At 52.7% G+C, this 17,299-nt stretch overlaps 1 protein-coding gene across 8 annotated transcripts in view; it reads left to right on the top strand.

Moving 5' to 3' along the window:
* Positions 1–17,299, top strand: part of RASGEF1A (RasGEF domain family member 1A) — a 311,582-nt gene that overhangs the window by 209,123 nt on the left and 85,160 nt on the right. The window contains exon 1 of one of the 8 annotated variants that reach the window (XM_049696662.1): positions 8,621–8,760. The exons of the other annotated variants lie outside the window; for them this stretch is intronic. The gene's annotated coding sequence lies outside the window, so the exon portion shown is untranslated. Of the gene's footprint in view, positions 1–8,620; positions 8,761–17,299 lie in introns of those variants that run through there. 8 annotated transcript variants of the gene reach the window in all.

Below are 17,299 nucleotides of genomic sequence, written 5' to 3'. Positions count from 1 at the left end.
AAGTAGATTTATTAATATACTTGTGAGGGATACAAGTGGGCAGGCAAGGGAGCTCTGCCCCGAGAATTAAGCGGGCTACATTTTTTTTTATATGTAGCAGGTTCTTATTAGTCATCCATTATATAAATTGTTAGTGTATATATGTCAATCCCAATCTCCCAATTCATCCCACCACCATCACCCCTCACCTGCTTTTGATTTTTATAATCAAAAGAAAGTGAGGAGGAGGAAAAGACCACCTTCCTCCTCATTCTTTGAGTAGACGTCAGGCTTACATCACTAGCTGCTCCTTCACATTGGGCAGGAGAATGTTTGACCCTATAAGGTCAAACTAGGACTGTCGTGGTGCTTATTCAAATCAGCAGAAGGGGGGTAACATATACTAGAAAAAAAATTTTTTTTAGAGTGGCTTTCTATTTATTTTTTGGCCACTCTGTATGGCTTGCCGGATCTTAGTTCGCTGACCAGGGTCTGAACCCGCACCCTCGGCAGTGAAAGTGCTGAGTCCCTAACCACTGGACCGCCAGGGAATTCCTTATACTAAAATATTTTAAATCATCTCAGGTTTCAGTATAATGAGGGTCTCCTGCTTTGGAATGTCACCTTTCCCTTATATTCCTGTCCTTGGTTCTAAGGATGATTATCTTGCTGGACTTGACCAGCAGGCTGAAGGTCTCATTTTTTCACTTAATGGCCTGGGGCATATCTCCTGCTTTTATTGATGGCTTTATAGTTAAGCAAGCCTGCTTTGTTCCATGATGTTCCGATAGCTTTCTCGAGTGATCATTAACTTACAGTGGTCTCCCAAAATTCCCTGTGTTTCCCTCTCTATCTATAATCCCCTAGTGGGATTTCTAAAACTACTTGTGTAACTATCCTACTCTGTCCCTATCAGTCCCTTCTTCCATCTTCAAAGCCAGCAGTGTAGCATCTTCAAATCTCTCTCACTCCTTCTGACCTCTGCTTTTCTCATCATGAAACAGGAGGGAAGGGGGCAGGGCACAACCTTTAAAAGAATGACATAGGACATGACAAAAACTGGTTAGAACCGACTAGGTCCAAGATGACAGAATATTTGACTTCCAGTGGACCTTGAGCCCAATCATATGCCCATTGTAATACATTAGCATAAGCTAAGTGACATGCCTGCCAGCGCCATGACAGTTCTGAGGCCAACCATAAAAGGCCAAAGAGTGGGTGGTGGCCCAAGTCCTGGAAATCTCCGCCCCTTCCCTGAAATAATTGGAATAATCCTCCCACTCCTTAGCCTATGAAATTACCCAGCCCATGAAAACTAACCATGCCATATTTCAGGGCTTCTAGCCTTCTGAGATGGCCCATGCTCTGTCTTTGGAGTGTGTTTCTCTCTAAATAAATCCACTTCTTACCTATCACTTTGTCTCTCACTGGATTCTTTTGTGATGAGGCAAGAACCTTAAATTCATCAGGAACAATCACATCTCCTTCTGTGACTCTGAACCTTAGCGTCCCTCTTATGTGTCCTTGTGAGTACAGTGCCCACCCTCCCAATCTCCTCAAGTTGAGATCCTTAACTAATCACATCTGCAAAGTTTTTTTATAATGTAAGGAAAGGAAACATATTAACAGCTTCTGGGGATTAGGAGATGGACTTCTTGGGGGCCATTACTCTGCCTACCACAGATTGAAACAATGGGAACGCCATACTGTGCTGGTAAGCGTGTATATTGGTATAACTATTTTAGAAAACAATTGGATATTTCCCAACAGAGTTGAACACATCCACTTCCTGTGACCCAGAAGTTGCACTTCCAGTCTACACTTGAGAAAACCCTTCCACCCAGGCACCAGGAAACAGGCACTAGAATAACCGAAGGGATCTAGTCCTAGTATCTCTCTGATCTCATCTCCTTTTTCTTTTTTAAAATTTATTTATTTATTTTTGGCTGTGTTGAGTCTGTTGCTGCGTGTGGGCTTTCTCTAGTTGTGGCGAGGGAGGGTACTCTTCGTTGCAGTGTGAGGACTTCTCATTGTGGTGGCTTCTTTTGTTGTGGAGCACAGGCTCTAGCCATGTGGGCTTCAGTAGTTGTGGCTCGCAGGCTCAGTAGTTGTGGCTCGTGGGCTCTAGAGCACAGGCTCAGTAGTTGTGGCGCATGGGCTTAGTTGCTCCGCGGCATGTGGGATCTTCCCGGACCAGGGATTGAAGCCGCGTCCCCTGCATTGGCAGGCGGATTCTTAACCACTGCACCACCAGGGAAGTCCCTCATCTCCTTTTATTTTTGGCCATGGTTACTCTTCTCCAGACACATGGGATGTTGTATGATGAAATTGGCTGGAGTTTGTCCCCTGCTTCCTGGGAGGGAGCTCCTAATCCTTGGAATTTCCTGAGTGTTAGAAGCGTCTTTTTTGCTCCTGGTGGGCCCTCAGACCACACCTGAGTTTATGCTAATGAGGTGACTCAGGATGGGGGTTGGTCATGCCTGAAAGACCATGTGATAAGAGGGGTGGGGCTTTGAGTCATGTGACATCAGCCCATCTTCTGGGGGAAGGGGAAGGGGCTGGAGATTGAACTGCATGGGCAATGGATGATTTAATCATTCCTACATAATGAAACCCTGGACACAGAAATAAAACTCTGGACACAAAAGCTCAGGGTAACTTCCTTGGTTAACAATACTCTATGCCAGGAGGGTGACACATCCTGACTGTGGGGAAGAGACATGGAAGCTTTGTGTTCGGGATCCTCCCAAATCTTGCCCTATGAGACTCTTTTTCCTGATTTGAATTCTTTTTGTTATGGTAAGATTGTAAGCCCAAGTACAGTGCTTACGTGAGTTCTGTGAGTTCTTTTAGTGAATTCTGGAACTTGAGGGAGTAGGGGGAACCTCCATACGTGTAACCAGTTGGTCAGAAGCGTGGGTGGCCTGGGGACCCCTGAGCTTGGTGTGGGTGTCTGAAGTGAGGGCAGTCTTGTGGGGCATATGCCCTTAACTTGTGAAGTTTGGCCTAACTCAAGGCAGTTAGTGACAGAGTGGCATTGCACAGACCCTTCTGTATCGTCCTGTCTTGAGAATGCTGCGCTGCTTCTCCCTCTGCTGGAACACCTCACCTTAGATGGCCACACGTCTTGGCTTAGATGTCAACTCAGTGGCGAATACCGTAGAAGCTCCATTGCAGCCTCCCACCCTGGTACTTTCCATCTCTTTCCCTGCTTTTGGTCCTAATTAGGACTTCTCCTCTTTTAACATACAACATAACTTATCTATTTTTTTCTATTTATTGTAGTTTTCCACACCTAGAATACCCACGGGGGAAGGGATTTTATCAGTTTTGATCACTGTTCTATCCCAATGCCTAAAGTAGTACCTGGCACGTAGTAGGTGCTCAAGAAATATTTGTCCAGTGAACGAGTGAATAATAGCAAAAATGTCAGCTCCCCAAATGTCTACTAATAGTAGACCACATAAATATAACAGAATGCCAAACAACAGTAAACATGAATAAACTATACTCATCAACATGGGTGAATCTCCCAAACATCATATTGATGATGCAAGCAAGTAACAGTAGAAAATATACAGTATGATTCCATTCACAGAAGTTCAAAGACAGGCATACATATCTAGGAGTGAAAGTTTAAATAAAGGCATGGGAATAAATATCAGGATAACAGTTACCTCTGGGAGGGAGGTGGTAGGGAGAGGGGATGAGGGAAAACTGGGGAGGACACAAAGGCGACGGCTTCTCATGTACTGGCAATGTCCTATTTCTTAGCCTAAGTCCTGATCCCATGGGTATTCTTTTCTTTTTCTTTTTTTTAAAAGAAGGACCTGCAACAGATTAAGAGAAGCAGTCAGAAAAGTAGGCAGAACAGCAGTCAGGTGTGGTGTCTTAGAAGCTCAGAAGTGTTTGAAAGAAGATATAGTGATTGATTGCCAAATGCTGATAGATCAAGTGGTTCACGGACTGAAAAATGACTATAGGAATGTGGTGGTCACTTGTGACCTTGTGTCTTAGTGGAATTATGAGGGTTAATCGGAATGGGTTTAAGAGAGAATGAGAGAAATGAGAGATAGCACATATACACAATTCTTCTTTTATTTATCTATTTATTTATTTTTGTACTTTTGTATTTTGGCTGCACTGCATGGCATGCAGGATGGTTCCCCAACCAGGGATTGAACCGGGGCCTCTGCAGTGAAAAATGCCGAATCCTAACCACTAGGCCACCAGGGAACTCTACCCTGTGGGTTTTCTCATTGTGATTATTCTTGAAACTATACATGTACATTTCATACACTCTTCTGTATGTCTGACATATTTCACAGTTAAGAAGAGGAGAAAAAGAACCATAGGAGAATGACTGAGTAGTCTTGAGTCCTCAGTGCCACTGATGAATTTATTGTGAATTTAGAGTGATAGCAGGGCTGTATGATTGCGTCTGGCAGCACTTAGATACCTGAGGGTACATCTGGAGAAGGCAGATTTGGATTCATCTCTCAATGGAGTTTGGCCAGGTGGGAGACATGAAGGTAAAACGAGCAAGGAAATCTATCATTTTGGCAAGGGAACAATTGAAAACCTGTTCTATGGAAACGAGGCTGAAACGGGAGGCAAGTGAAGTCAGGAGGGAGAAAGCGGAAATCCTGGGAAAATCTGGTTTGGGTGGGGAATGACAGATCCAGAGCACCCCATGTAGTCAATGAACTGGACTCCATGGAAGTAAAATGTTGTAAGCCAGTGCAGTCATGGTGATGAGAGGTATTAAAGGGGCATGTTTGAGGCAAGACAATGTCTGGGTGCAACAGTGGCTGAATTGTCATAGACATATATCTTTTAGTTCCCACAACCTGCAGAAATCCCTCTATCCCAAAGCCAGCCCAAATAAAGCAACATTCAAAGCACTGCCAGTGTCCCGCTATGCAGAGGCACCTCAGGACATGCTCCCCAGCATGGGCAAGGGGCGCAGAAGGAGTGACTGGGGCAAAAGGATTTCTAGCTCCTCCCTTTTCTCCGACCCAGGCACTTTTGTCTCCATCTGCAGTACATGTCCAGTTGCAAACGCTTAGCACTTTTAGCACTATTAGCTCCTGGTCTGTCACCATCATCCATCATCTAAATATTGCAACAGCCTTTTAACCTTTCCCTCGACTTCTCCTGTGCATCCTGCAGACTTCATCTTTGTGGTAACAGTGGCAATGCTATGTTCATTGGCAGTAATGGATCATCCTGATTTCCCCCATAATAATGGATATAGCAAAAAGGAAGGGAAAATCAGAAACTTGTGGACAACATCGCAACAAAAAGAGATGACAAGGTAGTCACAGAAGCCTGTAATTATATTGGAGATTGAAAACTATTTTTAAATTTACATATAGTAAAATTCACTCTTTTTGGTGTGCAGTTACTTTAAGTCTTGACAAATGCATAGAGTCATGTGATCACCGCCACAAATCAAGATACAGGTACACTTCATGGCTCCTAAAATTTTCCCCATGCTGTAGTCAACCCTCCCCTCCCCTCCACCCCACCAACCCCTGGGGACCACTGATCTGTTCTCCATCTCTGCAGTTTTGCCTTTTCTAGAATGTCATATAAATGTCATATACATGGAATCATGCAGTTTGGATCTCTTTGAGCATGTTGTTGCTGAGTAGTATCCCACTAAGTGGACGTATCACAGTTTATCTGTTCACTCATTGAAGAACTTTTGGGTTATTTCCAGTTTGCCTCAGGAACTGACAGAATACAAGATACAATTCAGTAGCAATATAGATTTGGACTTGACTAACCAACCTGACCTAACTAATACATACAGAATTTTCATTCTTTTCAAGGGCATATGGGACACTTACCAAAACAGAACATATTCTGGGTCATAAAGAATGTATAGCAGATTTTATATAATTGAAATAATTCAGAGTATATCCTTTTGTATAATTAAATTGGAACTCAGTAAGAAGATAACTAGAACATCCCCTAATATTTGGAAACTAAGTAACACCCTTCTACATAAACGGGCCAAAAGAGAAATCAAAATGGAAATTTAAATATCGTGAGCTAAATGATAATTAAAAAAACACGTAAAACTTGTGAGAGACGGTAAAGCAGTGCTCAAAAGGAAATTTATAGCTTTAAATGAATATAGTCAAAAATCAAGAAGCCTAGCTTCCAACTTAAGAAGCAAACAAAAAGGACAATAAGTATCCCTCCAAAAGTAGAAATATAGACACAATAAAACTAAGAACAGAGATCAATGAAATACAGCGCACAATAGAGAAAACTCAGCAAAGCTGAAAGTTGCTCTTTGGAAAAAAATTATAAAATTGACAAAACACCAGCAAGACTGATCAAGGAAAGAAAGAGAAAACACAAAGAGCCCCAATATCAGAATGAAAAGTGGGACAGCACTACAGATTCTACAGACATCTGAGGGATAATATGAGGATGTTATGAATAACATGTCAATAAATCTGAAAATTTAGACAAAATGGAAAAATATTTCAAAAATACAATTTACCAAAGTGACATAGGAAGAAGTGGATAATCTGCATGGTCCTCTATCTATTAAAGAAAATGATTCTGTAATTTAAAACCTTCCCACAATAAAAATCAAGGTACAGATGGTTATTAGTATTCTCATTGAAAATCTATCAAGCACAAATTTATGATTTGTGTACTATCATCTATGTATAAATATATTTATGTGTTATATAAAAAGCTGTCAGTGTTCACTTAAATTATATAGGGAGTGGTGTGGGTGAGGGTACAGGTGCAACAAAGTTGGCCATGTATTGATAATTGTTGAAGCCCAACATTGGGTTTATTATACCTTAGGGCCTACTTTTGTAAATGTTTGCAATTTTCCATAATGAAATGTTTTTGTAAAAAAAAAAAGTTAGACCATAACATTACTGTGCAAAAGCCTCCACAAGCTTTTGTTGCTCCCTCTGAGTCAAAGTCACAATGGGCCGATGGCCAACCCGGCTCTTCCTGATCTGGTCACCCTGGCACCCCCTGGAATCTCACTCTCCACCACACTCTCACTCATTTTCATACCACTCTGACCTCCTCCTTATTGCTTGCCCATGACCAAGGCATACTCCCATTTCAGGGCCTTTGCACTTCCTGTTCCCTTTGCATCAAATGTTCATCTATCAGATTCAGCATGGCTTGCGTCGGTTAGGTCTTTGCGCAAATGTCACCCTTTCAGGGAAGACTTCCCTGACCAAAGTCAAAATAAAATAACTCCATAAGTTGCACTTCTGTGCCCTCTCCCTGCCATGCTTTTCTCCAGAGCATCTGCATCATCTGACATATGAAATATTTACTTGTGTTTTTATTTACTGCCTGCTTCCCTCAAAAATGCAAACTTCAGGGGACTTTCCTAGGGGTCCCGTGGGTAAGACTCTGTGCTCCCAATGCAGGGGGCCTGGGTTCGATCCCTGGTCAGGGAACTAGATCCTGCATGCATGCCACAACTAAGAGCCTGCATGCCGCAACGAAGATCCCCTGTGCCCCAACTAAGACCTGGAAAATCGAAAATAAATAAATAAATAAATACTAAAAAAAAAAACCGCCAACCCCCGCCCCCATGTTTTGACTGCATGAACATGTACCCCTCCCCCCAAAAAAGTGCAAATTTCAACCAGACACGGACATTCACACCTGTACCCCAGTGCCCAGAATGGCACAGTAGGTGCTCAATAAACATGTACTGAATGAATGAATACAAAAGGTCCTCAGCTTTTCCAAGCCGTGTTAAGGGGCACCTTCCCGTTCCTTCACCCAGACCCCTCCACCCCTTCCTGGCCCCAGACCTCTTCCATATTCACCTGAGTCTGAGTCCCTCCTGACCCCCCTCCTCCCCCACACCCTGGTTGTTGCCAGAGAACAGGGATATCCCTTCAGAGAGACAGGAGGCTTCTCTGGGAGCCAGAAAACCTGGATCATCATCCTCTCAGTGGTTTTGGAAAAATGGGGACTATGGAATCTCTCAAGATGGTTTTGGACTCTCGCTCTGCCACTTACCAGCTCTGAGATTCTGCAGGGTCACTTCGCTTCCCTGACCATGTATATGTTTACTCATCTGACCAGTGGCGACAAAACCAACACCAACCATATAGCGTGGTTGTGACCGTTGAAGGGAATAGCCGAAGAGACCAGGTTTGCCCACGGAAGCGCTTTCACTGTCAGATGCGGATGATAAAAATTTGGGCAGCTATCTGAGAATCCTCAAACGGTCTTTCACAAGAGGAGGCCACGTCACCTTTGCGGGTGTTTGTTGCCTTATCCTTTTTAAAATGAAAGGCTGGCCCCGTCTCTCCCCGCGCCCTCCCTCTTCGCCCCCAACCCCTGCCCCCGCCCGGCGCCCTGCGCCCTGGACACGCGTTCTACCTGTTCTTGCACCTTGGTCCTGCACTTTCGCTCTCCACGCGCCCGCCCTGCGCCCTTCCTCACCCCGCGCCCTCCCTCTCCCGGCGCCCGCCCCGCACCCTCGCCCCGCGCCCGCCCGCTCCACGCGCTCTCGCGCCCGCCCGCTTCGTGCCCGATCCGTGCCCGTTCCGTGCTCGCTCCGCGTTCGCTCGCTCGCGCTCCCCGGCGCCGGCTGCGGAGGGAGCCGCTCTGCCCGCAGCTGGCGCAGCGCGGGGGCGGCCGCGGGTGGGCGGGTGCCGCGGGCCCGGGTGCAGAGCATGAGCCGCCGCCGGCGCCGGCCGCGCGCTGCTGTGGGCCAGACTGCGGCGCAAGGGCTGCGCGGGAGCTACGCTGGCCCGGACCGAGGTAGGCAGCGGCCGCCGGTCCTCAGTCCCTCTGTCCGTCCCTCCCTCCCTCTTGCGGGCCGTCCCCTCCGCTCGCCTGCGCGGGCAGGGCGGGGCGTACGCGGGCCTAGGGTCCCGCCTGGCGCGGCCGTCGTGGGGCCGGGGCGCGGGCTCCCGGCGCGGGTCGCGGGGCGCGCGTGTAAGAGGGCGTGCGGGAGCCCAGTGCGGAGTTGCCGAGAACTCCGCCTCGGGCTGGACAGTGTCAGGACCTCCCAGTCCCCAGGCCCTGCGGGGCAGCGGGTGGTCTCAGCCTGGGCGTGGCGGGAGCGCACTCGGCGGGCTGGCGTGGACACCCGCCGGCGGGTCCCCTGCCCCGGGTCTGGTGTGAAGGAGGGAGGCTGGGAAATCTGAGGCGCTAGGGCTGCGCAGTTGGAAGTTTCCGTTTGCTTGTCTGCATTCTGGGCCCCGCGGTGGCATCTCACGCCCTTGCTGTGTGGCGAGGAATTGGGGCGTGAGCTCAGCATTTGAGGGGAGCCGGCCAGGGCCAAGGCGAGATGACCCTGTCTGCACCGTGGGCAAGGGTCATTTGAAGGACCGTGCTCTCTCTGCCCCGGGCCCTCCCTGCTGGAAACAGAGCCTGGGGCAGGTGCAGCTAGTTCTGGTCTGCGCATGTGAGGAGGGAGACAGACGAGCAGCAGGCCCCTTGTGCCCTGCATCTCTAGCTGCTTCTGAGCGCTGGAACTGGTGGATATTTACAGGGAGGCCGCCTGCCTCTTAGATGTGGTAGTGGATGGAGCACCCTTCTCCCCTGCTTGGAAACGGGAGCCCTGTCAGGTTCACCCTCCCCACTGCTGTCGTGCTTCTCCCACCCTCCTGAGCAATGGAAGGGCCCAGATGGCCACCTGACCTGGGAGCCCAGGACGTGCAGAGTCCGGCTGGCATATGCAGGGGTAATTCGCAGAGGCAGTGGTCGGGCCTGCCCCTCAGGGGTCTCCCACCTCCCTCTGGACAGTCTGGCCCAGCCCAGCCTCGCCTGGGTCCAGGCCCTTCCCTGCCCAGATAGGAGGGCAGAGAGCAAAGCAGCAGCTCCTCTTGTGAGCAGAAAACTAGGGAGTAGAGAGGCCACAGGTCTTGACTTTTGAGCTGTGGGCAGGCTGCAGGCTCCTCTGAGACTCGGTTTCCCTGTAGAGTGACACCATGGTTTCAGTGACTTGTGAGGGCATTTCCGCTGACATCCAGGGACACCTTGCAATGGAACCTCGGGACCCCAACCCAGAATAGAAGGAGGGGATTCAGAGTGGGGGGAAGTGGAGGGCTTCGCTTGGGGCACAGGGGTAGGTTTTCTGCCCCTCCAGCCTTTCTTTGTTCTTAAGGACATGTGTCAGAGTGACCAGCAGCCCTCTGGGGTCATGGGCCTGGGTGGGGTTAGCAGCAGAATCTGCAAGCCCTACCCCTGAGAAGAGCGAGCAGTGTGGGCCCACATGCTGACACCCTCCCAGGGAGGCTGTGTGCTCCAGCACACAGGAGCACAGCAGGTGTCCCTGTCCCCAGGTATGCCGTGGGGGCCGGAGAGCCAGCCAACAAGTTTGTTTTTCTCTGGGAGGCATCCTTGAACTGCCAGCCTCATGGCTTCCTTCCACCTGGCAAATCGTGGAAATGGAACAGTTCACACAGAGCAGAGGGGTTTTTTGGTGTAACTTAGCAACCGCAGGGGGAGGAGGAGGGGGAGGGGGAGGAGGGAGAAATACCGGCACCACCAGCGTTTGTGCTGGGTCGACCTGAGTGAGGCCAGGGGCTGGTGGGCCCAGGCTGAGGGGGAAGGGCATCCCCAGCACAAGTGGCCCCCCTGCAGCTGGCCAGACGAGGGACAGAGCCATTAGTCCGTGTCCTGGGTCCTCCAGAGGAGAGCAGTTAGAGGCTGGGATGCTCAGGTGTAGCCTGAGGGCCCCTGAGCCCACCTGTTTCCTCATCTGTGAATAATGGGCCAAACTGGCAGGATGGGAATAGCTTTGGTTGATATTTGGTTTTTAACCACAGAACCCTGTTCTCAAGCCACATGTTTCAAAGCCAGATTTGTCAAATAGGCCAAGTGAAGGTGCAGGGCTAGGAGCGCGGCTGTGAGGTCCACACGCTGCCTTCAGGAGCTGGGGTTGGGGCTGGGGTGGGTGGGTGTAGGCTGCACTTCACTGCATGGCCCTACCCCAGAAGAGGGCCCCCCCCAGGCGTCCCTACAGGACCTGCTGGGGGTGGGTGCCAGGGCCACAGAGATGCCGGGCAGGGCCTGTCCAGGTGGTCTTGACTTAGTGCCAGCCGGCCCTCCTACTGCCCCCTGCTGGGACATCTCCTCCCTCCCTGTTCCCTCCCGAGGCCCATCTGCTTCAGCCCTGGTCTGCTCTGGCTGTTTTTACTCTCAGAGCTTCCAAATGCTGAGCAGAGATCTGCTTCCTGTAGCTCCCACCCACTGCAGGCTGCCTCTCATCCCTTTGCCCTCGCCTGCCCACCTTCCTCCTGAGATGAGTGTTTACTTAGCAACACGTCTTCCAGGCGTAATCTGAGGAGGGAAGCAGGGAGGATGGGAGGGAGGCCCGGCATCACAGGGTGGCATCGGTGGGGAAGCTGCCAGGCCCTTGGCCGTGGGAGACGAGGCGGACCTCTGACACCCACTGGCCACATGTCAGGGCGCCCTGATCTGTTGGGGTCTGGGGAGGACACTCTGCCCTCTTTTAAGACTGTGTGCCTTTCTCACCTCTTTCTGGGCACAGAGCCTGGGGCTGTGTTTGTGTGAGAGAGAGAGTGAACACAAGGGCGCCCTGGGCTGGCACAGAGTGAGCTGGCTGTTACTGGTCCATTCAGAATGTCCCTGCAGTGGGGACACCGGGAAGTCCCGGTCTCACAACTCCAGAGTGGGGTTTGGGAAGGTCAGCAGACATCAGCATGGCTGTGGCGTGGCGGGAACCGTGGAAGGGAAAGTCGAAAGCCTCGCTATGTCCAGGCCTGTGCCAAGTATGGGAGGGACAGAGGCCAGGTGCTGGAGGCAGGGAGGGCCTTGGGGATTCGCCTTTTGGGACGGGTCTCAGGCCCTGAAAGGAGGCTGGTGAGAGGTGTCTGGTCAAGAGTATGAAATCATCAGGGTCCACACCGATGCCTGCCAGGGCTGGGGAGGGGCAGGGGTGTGAGTGCTGCCTGTCGCTGACCCTGCCTCAGGGTGGATAGTCAGGTGGCTTCAGGTGTCTGAACGCTCTTGTCTGCAAAAGCATGTCCTTAGAGCCCCACAGGTGCCTTGAGTAGGATTCAGGGCAACACCCAGTGGTCCTGCCCTGGAAGCTTCTCCCGTCTCACTTATGTAAGAGGGAAGCTCTTCAGGGTCAGTGCACTGGTGCCGGGATGTGGACGTAGCACGGGTGAAAAGAGCCTCTTGTCCCCCTGGCCGCCGCGAGTCCCTGCACTGGGCGGGGATGGTTGGGGGTAGGCTGCGGCCTGTGCCGCACGGGGTAGTGGCAGGAGCTCGGGCCGTGCCGTGGTCCTTCTGAGCGGGCTCTGGGGTCCTCCGCGGAGGGGGGTGAGTTTGGGAAGCAATGGGCGAGCACCAGCTTAGGAAGGAGGGGCCTGGGCCTTGGTGAGGGTCCCAGCTCTTCAGAGGAGAGCACCCCATTTCTCCTGGGGGACACACGCGCTGAGCCCCCAGGCAGGGAGCCTGTGCCGTAGGTGCGGCGTCGAGAGCTCAGGCCGTCGTTCCCACTCCTCCAGCTCCTCCCAGGTGTGGTGCTGTCGCCCTAGTTGACAGCTGATGGCCTCAGAGGTGAAGCCACTTGCCGACAGCTTCTCCCAGCTCGAGCACAACGACAAACCTTCCTCAGCCGTCTCCCCCTCCAGCTCTTTTGCACCCTGCTCTCCTCCCCTGCGCGGGCCGACTGTAAAGGGTGTTCTCTGCTTGCCCACTGCATACCAGCACTTCCCACTCAGCCCAGCCCACTCCCATCTGTACGCCCCTCACTCCAGGCAAACAGGCTTCAGAGGCCCTTGGGTGTCTCTGGCACTGCTCCCTGGCCGTGGTGCCCCAGGCTCTGCGGGCCACCCCGCGCCTCCATGTCCTCCGGCCCCCCTGCAGACCTTCCTATGGGCGCTCCCTCCTCTCCCGGGGCACTCAGTGTTCCCCTTCCTTTCCTTAAGACCTGGGCCTCCATCCTCTCCTCCCCAGACGTGGCTGCTGTTCCCTCCTTGCTGTTGATCCCACCCCAGCTTGTCCCAGCAGCATTTGAGCCCAGGCCTGCTGGCTGCCTCCCAGGTGACCACGGGCAGCCTGTCCACTGTCATCGAACCCCTGAGCCTCCCCTGCCCAGCCCCTCCTCTGAGCAGGTGGGACAGCCAGGACCTCCCTCTTAGTCTGCCAGGTCAGCCCTTGACTGAGCCTTCGGCTCCTCTGACCCCACCCCTCCCCTCCCCCTCCCCCGCCCACTGCCACCTCCGCGGCCGAGCTGCCCTCCCCTGGCCTGGACCGTGGCAGCGGCCTGCTTCCCCTGCAGTGCCTGCCCCACAGCACAGCCCAGTGACCTTTAACCTTCTCTTTGTCAAAATGCTTGGAGCCTCCTGCTCCCAAGCAGGACGGCCTCTCCCCACCTGGTCGGCTCCCAGCCTTCCTTAGGGCGCCTTCCTGCACAGGTGTGCTCTGCGGGGTGCCCTGGGCATACTGTGTAATTGTCTGTGATCCCTCGGGCTCAGGTCTATACCTGGCCTGTCGGCCCCAGATGGACTGCCAGCTCTGCGATGCTGGCTGTGCTGGGGGACTCAGCAACGTTTGTGGGATGTGTGTGAAAGTCTGTGCGCGGCGGGCGGAGAGCGCAGGTCTGTGTCTGGGAACCTGCGTGTCGGTGGGTGGGAGGCTCCTGGCCTCAGCCACATTGCCGTCCCCTTTCGGGGAGAGGAAAGGGGAGCAGACCCACAAGCTCTGGGACAGGCAAGGGGGGGTGGGGCCGGAGGACAGGCCCTTGCCTGTTGTCACCACCACTTCCGTTTCTCCAAGTGTCACCCTCAGACTCTACCTTGAAGAGAGAGTTCTCCCTGGATCTGGTTGTCATGGCAACACTGTTAACAAAGAGTAGCTTCCGTGGAGGAGGCTGGCTCACCCAGAAACCGAGGGGGCTGGGCGAGGGTGTGCGTTCTGATGGGTTTATGAGCAGAGCCTGTTTCCACACCCGCACCGAGGCTGCCCAGGTTGTGTGGGCCCCTCTGCCCCCGGGGCTCTCTGGGCCTCTGGTACCCAGACCCCCGCCATGTGAGTGTCACGGAGCCTCGATTCCATCTGTGTGTGGCCTGGATCCCAGCCGCAGCTGGCTCACGGGGGTGTGCCCAGCCCTGGCACCAGGCCCTTTCCAGGGTGAGGCGCCCCGTTTTGTCACTGCGGAAACCCAGGCTCAGAGGCCCAGGCTTCTCTTGCCTAGGACTTCCCCGGAGACTGGTTCGGTGCCCAAGCCCGTTTTGGTTGTGGACTCTGAACAAGCCCTGTCTGGGTTCCGTTCCTCCTCTGAGGTTAGGGCTTCGGTTGAATGCGGTAATGACACGCAGCCCGGGCCGTGCCTACTGGGGACGGGCGGTTGGCCCTGGGATCCAGGTCTCTGCCCTCAGAGCTGGGGGAGAGTGAAGGAGGGCGAGAGCTGGCCATGTGCACCAGCTCGGGGATGAGGCTGGAGGGATTAGGGTCGGATGGGGTTAGAGGCTCATAGAGAAGGAGCTCGTGGACTTCTGAGGGGAGCCTCCACAGCTTTCCTGAGTCGATCCCTTGGAGCAGGCAGGAGGCTGCGTCAGTTATTGGTTTTACTGCGGTTATTAGCGGTGGGTGGCCCCTGCTGGGCGGATGAGGCCAGGAACAGGAGAGCATCAGGGCTGCCCCTGGAAGAGCCCACGTCCTGTCCACACCGCCCATGGCAGGCCAGGTGCTCAGCCCTACCGTGGGAAGAGTCCTCCATGCCCTGAGCGCCTCCGTCCTCGGGCCTGGGAGGGTAGCCCACCCCCACCAGCGTGAGCAGTCTGCCAGTCTCTGGGGTGACCTGTGAGCACCTGGGCCCTGGTCCCTCGCTGCTGGGTCAGGGGGCTCTCCAGGACTACGGAGGGAGGCTTGACGGTGAGCAGGGCTGACAAGGGTCAGAGCTATTCCTCTGGGAAAGGTCAGAATCGCTTCCAAGAGTGGGTGTCTCGCGTGGGGCAGAGCCTCCCGCAGTACCTGGTCCGCCCCAGGATGGAGGGCTCGTGAGCTCCAGGGTGCTTGCAGGACCATGCCGTTAATGATGGGAACATTCATGAAAATTGCCTGCAAACTGACCGTCAAAACGCCTCAAGGAATATCAAAGGCACCGTGTGATTCAGACCGTGTTTTCTGCCTACAACGCAGTTCTGATAGAAATAATAACAAAACATAACTCTCAAAATTCTAGTATTTGGAAAATTTAAAACACGTTTATAAATACTTAGTGAATCCAAGAAGAAATCATAATGGAAATGAGATGATACTGAAATGAAATGATAGAAACATAATGAGGGACACTTGTGGGACACAGCCTTCGTGCGCACAGCACCACAGATGTGTCACCAGCTGACCTTGTCTGGGTATTCCACAGTCTTTGAGGCGTCCGTGTCCATGTACCTCCTCCTCGGCCCCAGCCGGTGGGAAAGGGGCCAGGCAGTGGGTGCCTTGGAAGGGGGTTAGAGGCAGGGAGCAGTGGCCAGGCCTCCCGTGACTGCAGGGGTGCCTGGGGGAGATGCAGGATCCCTGGCTTTTCCTTGCAGTCAGGCCAGGCTGGGTCTGGGGGAGCTGCCCTGCCCCCAGTGCAGAGACCAGGACTTTTTTTTTTTTAATTTTGTATAAATTTTATTTATTTATTTATTTTTGGCTGCGTTGGGTCTTCATTGCCGTGCAACTCTAGTTGCAGTGGGTCTTTGTTGCTGTGCGTGGGCTTTCTCTAGTTGCGGCGAGCGGGGGCTTCTCTTCGTTGCGGTGCGCAGGCTTCTCACTGCGGTGGCTTCTCTTGCTGCAGAGCACAGGCTCTAGGCGAGCAGGCTCCAGTAGTTGTGGCTCGCGGGCCCTAGAGCGCAGGCTCAGTAGTTGTGGCGCACGGGCTTAGTTGCTCCGCGGCATGTGGGGTCTTCCGGGATCAGGGCCTGAACCTGTGTCCCCTGCATTGGCAGGCGGATTCTTAACCACTGCACCGCCAGGGAAGCCCTGAGACCAGGACTTTTAAAGCACACTCTCTGGTCACAGCCACCATTCACAGGTGATAGCCATTCCCAGCCCTGGAAGGGAGGACACCAGGCGTGTGTGAGTTTGGGCTGAGACTCTGAAGAGCTGTTGTTCTATGAGGTTATTGGGGTGCTGTTAGGGGAAAAAAGGAAGGGCCAGTGCAGGGAAAGGCCCAAGGTTGCAGAGCGGAGAGAGGATGGAACAGCGGGCAGCGTGGTGGAGGCCAGAGCCCTGGACCACCCTGTCCATGCTCAGGATCTTGACACGCTGCATGTGCGTGTGGACTCCATATGTGTGTGTGTGTGTGTGTGTGTGCGTGTGTGCGTGCACATTCACATGCAGGGAGGGGGCCCTGACCAGCCCTCTGTCCCAAGGACTCTGCCGTGCATTTCACTAACACCTGACTTAATTTAACGCTGTAAGCTTTTTGTTGTTTTTGGATGCTGGCATCATTATACCCATTTTGCTCACGAGCCTCTTGGGTCTGGAGAGAGAGGCAAAGGCGGAACTTGAACCCAGGTCTTTCCTCTGTGCCAAGGAGCACTTTGGAGAGAAGGTGACGTGCTTCTTTTGTGCCTCCCTTCATCTTCCTGTGCCCTTCCTGCTGCCCTCTCCATGTGTGCAGGCCCTGAGCTGGCTCTCGCTCCCTTTCCTGACTTTGACTGTGACCTCCCCTCATCCCCTGGGCTTCCCTGATCTCACACTCACACCTCAGGTCTCAGCTTGGACAGGGCTCCCAGCAGGAGCTTCTCCACCTCCTGGGCGGTTGAGATGCCTCTTCCTCTGAGCTGTAGAACTCCAGGGACTTGTAGTGGGCGTAACTAGCTCCCTGTGTGCCAGCCGCTCTTCTAAGTACTTTGCCCAAGTCCACTCATCTCACACACACTTAAAAAAAATTTTTTTTATTTATTTAGGCTGCGCCGGGTCTTAGTTGCGGCACGTGGGGTCTAGTTCTCCAACCAGGGATCGAACCCAGGCCCCCTGCATGGGGAGCACGGGGTCTTACCCACTGGACCATGAGGAAAGTCCCTCACACACACTTTTTTTTTGTTAATAGATCTTTACTGGAGTATAATTGCTTCACAATACCGTGTTAGTTTCTGTTGCACAGCAAAGTGAATCAGCCATATGTGTACACGTGTCCCCACATCCCCTCCCTCTTGAGCCTCCCTCCCACCCTCCCTATCCCACCCCTCTAGGTCATCGCACACATGCTTTTGAAAGACGTGGCTTAGGTCGGGTTCCCCAAACGCAGAGCCTGAAATGGGGATTCTGATGCATGGGGTGTCGAGGGTGTGCCCTCAGGAGTGTAAGCAGGTGAGCAAGCAGG

Source organism: Orcinus orca, chromosome 14, assembly GCF_937001465.1.
Source record: "Orcinus orca chromosome 14, mOrcOrc1.1, whole genome shotgun sequence".
Classification (NCBI taxonomy): Eukaryota; Metazoa; Chordata; class Mammalia; order Artiodactyla; family Delphinidae; genus Orcinus; species Orcinus orca.
This window is presented reverse-complemented; position numbering and strand designations above follow the sequence as displayed.